Below are 8828 nucleotides of genomic sequence, written 5' to 3' on the forward strand. Positions count from 1 at the left end.
GCATCACATCTCTTAAGGAGCACAGCTCATGTGTAAGCATGGCTCTTTTCTCAGAGAATGGAGGGTGATTATTCTTCTTCCTATACTAAAGCGTTCACTCCGTTTAGTCTCCCCCTATAGTACAGTATACAGTGCTTCAGAAAGTATTCACATACCCTAGACTTTTTCCACATTTTGTTGTGATACAGACGGAATTAAAAATGGATTAAATCCATGTTTTTCCTCTCACCCATCTACACACAATACCCCATGATGGACAAAGTGAAAACATGTTTTTAGAAATGTGCTCAAAATGTATTGAAAAAGGAATATAGAAATCTAACTTACAAAAAAGTATTCTCACCCCTTTGCTATGACACTCCAAATTGAGCTGTGCATCCAGTTTGCATCCAGTTTCCCTTGATCATCCTTGATGTCACAACAACTTGATTGGCCAATTCAACTATTTGGACATGATTTAGAAAGAAACACACTTGTCTATATAAAGGTCCCACAGTTGACAGTGCATGTCAGAGCAGAAACTATAACATGAAGTCCAAGGAACTGTCCGTAAAGCTCAGAGATAGAATTGTGATGAGGCATATCTCAGCGGAAGGGTAGAAAACTTGAAATACTCTACAAATTGTTTTCAAGAGCACATTGTTTTTTAAATGGGAAAAAATATGCAAATACCCAGACCCAGAGCTGGCCGTCCGACCAACCTGACCAAGAACCCAATGACCACTCTGACAGAACTACAGAGTCCCTTGGCTAAGATGGGAGAACCTGCCAGAAGGACAACAGTCTCTACAGCACTTCACCAATCTGGGCTTCATGGGAGACAGAAGCCACTCCTGAGAAAAAAGGTACATGACAGCACTACTGGAGTTTGCCAAAAGGCATGTGAAAGACATCAGAATCTCTTGCTTTATGATCTGAGACAACAATTGAACTCCTTGGCCTGAATGCAAAGCGCCATGTCTGGAGAAAACCAGGCACAGCTCATCACCCATTGAACACCATCCCTACCGTGAAGCATGGTGGTGGCAGCATCATGGTATGCGGATGCTTTTTAGCGGCAGTACCCGGGGGACTGGTAACGATTGAGGGAACAGTGAATGGAGCCAAATACAGGCAAATCCTTGATGAGTACCTGCTTCAGAGTGCAAATGACAGACTGGGGGCGAAGATTTATGTTCCAACAGGACAATGATCCCAAGCATACAGCCAAAGCGACGCTGGAATGGCTTCAGAACAAGAATGTGAAAGTCCTTGAGTGGCCCCAGCCAAAGTCCAGACTTCAAATCACATTGAAAATCTGTGGAAAGACAGGATGATTGCCGTTCACCGCCGCTCCCATCTAACTTAACAAAGCTTGAGAAAATCTGTAAGGAAGGATGGGTGAAAATCACCAAATCCAGATGTGCAAAGTTGATACAAACATACCCAAGATGACTCAAAGCTGTAAACGCCACCAAAAGGTGCTTCTACAAAGTATTAACTCAGGGGTGTGAATACTTATGTAAATTAGATATTTCTTCATTTAAATTGTCAATACATTTCGCAAACATTTCTAAAAACCTGTTTTCACTTTGTCATTATGGGGTATTGCGTATAGATGGGTGACAGAATAAAAAATAAAACAAATTATTATTTAAGCTGTAACAAAATGTGGAGTAAATCAAGGGGTATGAATACTTTCTGAAGGCACTGTATATACACTATACACAGCATTAGGTACGGTTGAGCCTCTCCCTAATCTGTATTATGTCATCATAGGGTGGCGCACAATTGGCTCATCATTGTCCGTGTTAGGGGAGGGTTTGGCCGGGATAGGCCATCATTGTAAAATAAGAATTTGTTCTTAACTGAGTTGCCTAGTAAAATAAAGGTTAAATAAAATGTATAAATTGTGTGCCTTCCTCCAGCCCAAGCCACAGATGGTGGGAGAGAAGGGGGAATGTGTGTGGTGGGGAATGGGATCACATATTAGATCATATCACAGCACTGTGATTCGGGAGTCTGCTTTTCCTTAGGCAACATCCATCCATGCTTATATCAGTTTGTCTCACACCTGCAAGCAAAAATGTTGACACTATACGCCAATAAATTTCTCAAGTCTTACTTCACTCACATAACAGTAAATGAAATGGGGCCTTATATAGTGAACACTTAGTGACTCAACATACACTGACTGAAGTATTATGTTTACAGCTATTTACGGGATGTGCCGGTACGCACATTGCTGCAGCTTGACATCTGTTTTGGAAGGGGTAAAACAATGGGCTGAGTGCTGTGTATTCCCTCTCCGGCTAGGATGGCTGGACAGAGGGGGAGGGAGGGAACAGGAGAAAACAAAACCATGAGCTCAGAATATTAGCTGTCTCTAGTACCACTTAGAGCAGTGTTTACCAACCCTGGTCCTCGGGTACCCCCAACAGTACACATTTTTATTGTAACCCTGGACAAGCACACCTGATTCAACTTGTCAACTAATCATCAATCCCTCAATGAGCTGAATGAGGTGTGTTTATCCAGGGCTACAACAATGTGTACTGTTGGGGGTACTCGAGGACCAGGGTTGGGAAACACTGACGTAGAGGAGGTGGGGTCTATGGCATGTTTACGGTATAGTGCCTTCAGCAAAAAATCCAAAATTTAATCCATTTTAAATTCAGTCTGTAAATGTGGAAAAAGCCAAGGTCACTGTAGGTGGGTGATGCTGGCTGGTTTACACTGGTGAACACAGTTAGCAGGTTTACTCAAGTCAAGTGTGACTAAGCAACATGAGGCGAGTCCGAATCAGTTGTTATGAGAGAAGTATTCTGGCTAAATCAGAGTTAGTCCAGTAAAAATGCTGCAAATTGTTCGATTTGGTATAGAAGCTTAAATTGGCACACTTGTATAATTTTTATGCTGAACAAAACCTGATATAGCACCTTTTCAGCAAAGCCCAGGGGTCGACCTGTAGCGTCCCCTACAGGTCAGTGGTGTAAAAACAATTACTGTAATGACGTTTTGGGTAATGGCCTCCCGTGTTGGGTCCACAGGCCCCAAAATAGCTTAAAATGTTAGCATTGGTTTGGGGAACACATTCAATCAACAGCATAAACCTTATGGCCTGTGTTTTGTCCTAACAATGCCATCAGAAATCACAGTAAAATGTTGATGTTTTTGCTTTCAAACATTAAGATTTTAATGTTCTAGACACATTTCATGGGAACGTTGCAAGAACATTCATGTGTCCAGTTCTGTAGGTTAGGAGAATATTCCATCAACGTTACAATAAACATAGTTGCCATGTTCTCAGAATATAAGAATGTTTTAAACACATTTAATGGCAAAGTGGGTGGGCGTGTAGCCTGCCTGGTTTGCCCTGTTCGGGGGTATAGTCGGACGGGGCTACAGTGTCTCCCAACCTGCTAGCTCAGCCTCCAGTAATTATGCTGCAATAGTTTGTGTCGGGGGGGATAGGGTCAGTCTGTTATATCTGGAATATTTCTCCTGTCTTATCTGGTGTCCTGTGTAAATTTAAGTATGCTCCCTCCAATATATTCTCTCTGAGGACCTGAGCCCGAGGACCATGCCTTAGGACTACCTGGCCTGATGACTCCTTGCTGTCCCCAGTTCACCTGGTCGTGCTGCTGCTCCAGTTTCAACTGTTCTGCCTGCGGCTATGGAACCCTGACCTATTCACCGGACATGCTACCTTGTCCCGAACCTGCTGTTTTCGATTCTCTCCCTCTACCGCACCTGCTGTCTAACTCTGAATGATTGGCTATGAAAAGCCAACTGACATTTACTCCTGAGGTGCTGACCTGTTGCACCCTCTACAACTATTATTATTATTATTATTATTATTATTATTATTATTATTATTATTATTATTATTAGACCCTGCTGGTCATCTATGAACATCTTGGCTATGTACTATTATAATCTCCACCTGGCACAGCCAGAAGAGGACTGGCCACCCCTCAGAGCCTGGTTCCTCTCTAGGTTTCTTCCTAGGTTCCTGCTTTTCTAGGGAGCTTTTCCTAGCCACCGTGCTTCTACATCTGCATTGCTTGCTGTTTGAGGTTTTAGGCTGGGTTTCTGTACAGCACTTTGTGACATCGGCTGATGTAAAAAGGGATTTCTAAATACATTTGATTGATTGATTAATAATGGGAACGTTGCAGTAATATTTCTGTGTATCAGTTGTCAGGATGTCTTCTGATGGTCCCAAAGAAACGTACTCCCCCAAAAATGTAAAATGTCATTACACATCATGCATTGCTACTGTTGCTAAACCAATCAAGGTCCTGATTGGTGAATCACTGATACATTCATAGCTCTATCTGTTGGCAAGGTTATGGACACTCTCAAACATACACAGTGCTTTTAACATACATGATTACATTGTGCATTTTCATAATCAGTAGAATTCTATGTTCTCTGAAGTCTACTGATTACAATGATATAGAATATGATATTATATCCTGTGTCACTTAAGAAATGTGATAGGAAACCTGCCCTGTACACGTCACTCTATGCAAAATCCCATAGGAATTGTCATGACTGTCCTGTGAGGATCACAATGAGTCAGATCAGCTTGGCAATGGCCAATAATAACCAGAGTTTCTCTCACCCGGTCATAAATTAAGCAGGCGAGGACTCTCTCCCTCTCTACCCTCCAGTATTGGTGAAAGGAATGTGCCTTTGTTTCACAGACTTGTTACCGCCAAAACTAACATCCAAAAAGTGAAAACCGGAAACTGTATTTCTAACGTAACAATGTGGGGAATGGTCAGTGGGGGAACTATGAAAAATGAATGTAATATGGGTTTTCATTTTGTGTTGTCATTAAAAATACTGTAACTTGAAAAGTATATCCCCTTTATCTGTCAAGCTATCATCCAATATGTTGTGCATATAATATGAACATGAAAGTATTTTTTGTTAAGATAGGAATGTGATTTTAGTTTTGTAATTATATATATTTTTTATAATATACTGCTCAAAAAAATAAAGGGAACACTTAAACAACACAATGTAACTCCAAGTCAATCACACTTCTGTGAAATCAAACTGTCCACTTAGGAAGCAACACTGATTGACAATAAATTTCACATGCTGTTGTGCAAATGGAATAGACAACAGGTGGAAATGATAGGCAATAAGCAAGACACCCCCAATAAAAGAGTGGTTCTGCAGGTGGAGACCACAGACCACTTCTCAGTTCCTATGCTTCCTGGCTGATGTTTTGGTCACTTTTGAATGCTGGCGGTGCTTTCACTCTAGTGGTAGCATTAGACGGAGTCTACAACCCACACAAGTGGCTCAGGTAGTGCAGCTCATCCAGGATGGCACATCAATGCGAGCTGAGACAAGAAGGTTTGCTGTGTCTATCAGCGTAGTGTCCAGAGCATGGAGGCGCTACCAGGAGACAGGCCAGTACATCAGGAGACGTGGAAGAGGCCGTAGGAGGGCAACAACCCAGCAGCAGGACCGCTACCTCCGCCTTTGTGCAATGAGGAGCAGGAGAAGCACTGCCAGAGCCCTGCAAAATGACCTCCAGCAGGCCACAAATGTGCATGTGTCTGCTCAAACGGTCAGAAACAGACTCCATGAGGGTGGTATGAGGGCCCGACGTCCACAGGTGGGGGTTGTGCTTACAGCCCAACACCGTGCAGGACGTTTGGCATTTGCCAGAGAACACCAAGATTGGCAAATTCGCCACTGGCGCCCTGTGCTCTTCACAGATGAAAGCAGGTTCACACTGAGCACATGTGACAGACGTGACAGAGTCTGGAGACGCCGTGGAGAACGTTCTGCTGCCTGCAACATCCTCCAGCATGACCGGTTTGGCGGTGGGTCAGTCATGGTGTGGCATTTATTTGGGGGGCCGCACAGCCCTCCATGTGCTCGCCAGAGGTAGCCTGACTGCCATTAGGTAGTCAGGCTACCCCTTGTGAGACCATATGCTGGTGCGGTTGGCCCTGGGTTCCTCCTAATGCAAGACAATGCTAGACCTCATGTGGCTGGAGTGTGTCAGCAGTTCCTGCAAGAGGAAGGCATTGATGCTATGGACTGGCCCGCCCGTTCCCCAGACCTGAATCCAATTGAGCACATCATGTCTCGCTCCATCCACCAACGCCACGTTGCATCACAGACTGTCCAGGAGTTGGCGGATGCTTTAGTCCAGGTCTGGGAGGAGATCCCTCAGGAGACCATCCGCCACCTCATCAGGAGCATGCCCAGGCGTTGTAGGGAGTTCATACAGGCACGTGGAGGCCACACACACTACGGAGCCTCATTTTGACTTGTTTGAAGGACATTACATCAAAGTTGGATCAGCCTGTAGTGTGGTTTTCCACTTTAATTTTGAGTGTGACTCCAAATCCAGACCTCCATGGGTTGATAAATTGGATTTCCATTGATTATTTGTGTGATTTTGTTCTCAGCACATTCAACTATGTAAAGAAAAAAGTATTTAATAAGATTATTTATTTCATTCAGATCTAGGATGTGTTGTTTAAGTGTTCCCTTTATTTTTTTGAGCAGTGTACTTTGCACAGTAACTAGCCCAACCCAGAGTGAGGTCAGAGAGCTTGTCAGCATGACGGAACTCCCTTTTGACCAAGAGTGCATAAAAGGCTTGGAAGAGAAACCAACCTTTAAACCAGGAAACACGAGGCGTTAGCTACATGTTTGTAATGGTTGAAACTTTGAACCTCAACATGAGGTGAAGAAATAAACTCATCTTCCTTTAGACCAGAGAGACAAAGAGCAGCAGCTCATGTCCATAGTGGTCTGAATCCTGAACTCTGAATAATCAACACGAGGAGGAAGAGGCAACAAACTCCCCTCTCAGACAATAACCCGTACAGCTGATTAGCGGTCCTGGGTCAAATATCTCAAACTCTTTAAACCATCCCATCCTACTACGATTCTCAAATCACCGTACTCTACTCTCATCACCCCACTGGAACCATCAGCATGGCCGGCTTATCGTCAAATTAGCAGCTTTAGGAGCAAATGGAAGAGTGAACTCTGTAGTTCTGTTCAGGACTACATGACGGACAAGGACAGCCATACGTAAATACATTCATGATGTCTTATTCCAAACGGGTGGCAGTTTGTGTGCAAAGTACATGATTAATGGGAGAATAGTTATATAATGTATCGACGATAAGTGTCTTTCTATTTATGTTGTTGGGTAAAATGCCATATTGTGTATGTCCGCTAGGGACCTTTGTCTCATGTAGTAAGTGTGTGTGTGTGTGTATTATTTAGTTAGCTAGTAAATAAATAATTAAACCAATTTGTGTAGTACTGAATTATGAACAAGGCTGGGGTTTTTATAGATCCAAGAAGGTTATGATTGTTCGGAATGATGATATGATAAGAGGTAATGATTAATAAGATGTCTGTTTATTGATCAAATAGATATACCTTAGAGTTGAATTTGGGAGATGGTAACTCCTTAAACAACTTCTTCCGTGGTGCCCCAAATACTAATGAGTTAATTGTTACATGATTATAATGTAATTGGGTAACAATTAAACAAACAGTTAGTGGATTCAATAAATAAGTCTTCAGATTAATGAAAGGAAAGTCACGACAGAATGGATTATGTCCAGCAGGGACAGAGGTAACCCATTTAAACAAAATCCCTTGATGAGACCACAGAACGTTTACAAAAAGCTAGGATGTCTCAAAGATGTCCAGCTATAATGCCATTGCAGATTTAGCCTATTACACTCTCGGGCAGCAGTTTCCCAAAATGGCCACCAACCAACTCCATGGAGTCAAATAGGACAGGTTTAACATGGCAGTATTTCAATACATGCTATATAATGCCCAATGATGGCTTAAAATGTTTGAGTTGGTGTTGCGAACACAATAAAATGGCCCAAATATGCCATGTACCCTGAGTGTACAAAACATTAAGGACACCTGCTCTTTCCATGACAGACTGACCAAGTGAATACAGGTGAAAGCTATAATCCCTTATTGATGTCACTTATTAAATCCACTTCAATCAGTGCAGATGAAGGGGAGAAGACAGGTTCAAGGATGTTTAAGCCTTGAGACAATTGAGACATGGATTGTGTATGTGTGCCATTCAGAGGGTGAATGGACAAAACAAAATATTTAAGTGCCTTTGAACGGGGTATGGTGCCAGGCGCACCGGTTTGTGTCAAGAACTGCAACGCTGCTGGGTTTTTCCACACTCAACAGTTTCCTGTGTGTATCAAGAATGGTCCACCACCCAAAGACATCCAGCCAACTTAACACAACTGTGGGAAGCATTGTAGTCAACATGGGCCAGCATCCCTGTGGAATGCTTTCGACACCTTGGAGAGGCAACTCAATATAAGGAAGGTGTCCTTAATGTTTTGTACACTTGCAGAAAGATGGAAAAAAAACTGCCCCAAAATAATACCGGGTTATAGAAGCCCGGTTACTAGTTTTTAAAAATGTTTTCACCCTAGTTTAAACAAAAATTTTCTTTAAGTGTAACCTGAAGTCTACTGGTTACAATGATACATAATGATATTATACAGTGCCTTTAGAAAGTATTCACACCCCTTGACATCTTCCACATCACCTCATAAGATGAGGAAGCACATTGCTTAAGAGGATTGCCTGCTGCAGTTGTTCGAGAGATGTCCAGTTTTGCAACCAAACAAGCAACATAGAAAATACCAGCAAGTGGACTCTCAGCATCACACAGACATGCCCTCGCTGTGAACATTCCTATAAATGAAATAGGGAGGACACTTGAAATCAGGTTGGGGAGATTTGACCTGGTCAAAAGGTCAAAACCGTTTTGAGTTTTGTCCCAATTCACCTTCATAACC

General features: G+C 42.7%; 1 pseudogene; it reads right to left on the bottom strand.

Annotated features, from left to right (window-relative positions):
* Positions 1-8828, bottom strand: part of LOC115158952 (xyloside xylosyltransferase 1-like) — a 55158-nt pseudogene that overhangs the window by 14441 nt on the left and 31889 nt on the right.

The sequence above is a fragment of the Salmo trutta genome, chromosome 22 (genome assembly GCF_901001165.1).
Source record: "Salmo trutta chromosome 22, fSalTru1.1, whole genome shotgun sequence".
In the NCBI taxonomy this organism is placed as follows: Eukaryota; Metazoa; Chordata; class Actinopteri; order Salmoniformes; family Salmonidae; genus Salmo; species Salmo trutta.